Here is a 1,058-nt window from a genome sequence, read left to right on the forward strand (position 1 = left end):
GGATGGAGAGAGAAGAGGAGAGGAAGAGGGGAGGAGTGGAGGGAGAGAAGGAGGGAGGGAGAAAGAGAAGGAAGGATGGAGAAAGAGGAGGAGGGATGGAGAAAGAGGAGGAGGGATGGAGAGATGGAGAGAGAGGAGGAGAAGGAGGGATGGAGAAAGAGGAGGAGGAGGGATGGAGAAAGAGGAGAGGAAGGAGGAGTGCAGGATGAGGGGGAGAAGAAAAGAGGTGAGGAAGGAGGAAGAGAGGGAACCAGAGTAGAGGAAGAGGAGAAGCAGAAGGAGGAGGAAGAGGAGTAGAGGAAGGGGGGAGCAGGAGCAGGAGGAGAAGGAGGAGGACGGCAGCACCGGGAAAGGGAAGGGAAAACGATTAGTGCGTGCTCGGAGCCGGCCCGCGGGCAGCCGCGCTCCCTTTGTTTCCCGCCGCCCGGCCCGGCCCGGGCTCCTACCTGCCCCCTCCTCCCGGGCGCCTCTTTGTCAGGGCTCGGGTCCCTCGGCCGCGGTGGCCGCAGCAGCGACAGCAGCGACAGGCGCCGCTGCCCGGGGCGGGCACTGGGGACCCCGCGCCTCCTCCGCCGCCGCCGCCGCCGCCCGCTCAAGTTCAAGTTGCAGCGGCGGACCCCCCCCCCGGGGGGCCCGGGGCGTGCCCCGGAGGGCGCGGGCAGCGACGGCAGGTGGGGCGGCCGCGGCGGAGGCGGCGGAGGAGGAGGAGGCTGCGGGAGGGCGCGACGCCCGCGGCAGCTGCTGCCGGACCCCGCGCCGGGACGCTTCCAGCCGCCGCCGCCGCCGCAGCCGCAGCCGCTCAGGGCCCGGGAGAAAGTTTGGCAAGAGCCTCGGCGGAGGCGCGGGGAGCTCGGAGCTCGGAGCCCGGCGACGCCGCACGGTCCCTCCGAGCCGCCGGCAGCCTGGCCCTGCCTCTACCCCCCCCCCCCCCCCTCCCCAAGCCCCGCCCCCCCGGGGCCCGCTCCCCCCCCCGCCCCCCCCCACCGGGAGCTGTCAAGGAGAGAGGCGCCGCGGCGGGCACGCGCCGCCGCCCCAGGGCCTCCCCTCCCCCGCGGACC

The 1,058-nt window shown here is 72.9% G+C and overlaps 1 protein-coding gene across 1 annotated transcript in view; it reads right to left on the reverse strand.

Annotated features, from left to right (window-relative positions):
• The window catches only part of PPM1L (protein phosphatase, Mg2+/Mn2+ dependent 1L), a 308,025-nt gene extending 307,493 nt beyond the window's left edge, over nucleotides 1-532 (reverse strand). The window contains exon 1 of the mRNA XM_027875764.1: nucleotides 447-532. The gene's annotated coding sequence lies outside the window, so the exon portion shown is untranslated. The remainder of the gene's footprint in view (nucleotides 1-446) is intronic.
• Between the last annotated feature and the right edge of the window lie 526 nt (nucleotides 533-1,058).

Source organism: Vombatus ursinus, unplaced genomic scaffold (genome assembly GCF_900497805.2).
Source record: "Vombatus ursinus unplaced genomic scaffold, bare-nosed wombat genome assembly UNPS02014810.1, whole genome shotgun sequence".
In the NCBI taxonomy this organism is placed as follows: Eukaryota; Metazoa; Chordata; class Mammalia; order Diprotodontia; family Vombatidae; genus Vombatus; species Vombatus ursinus.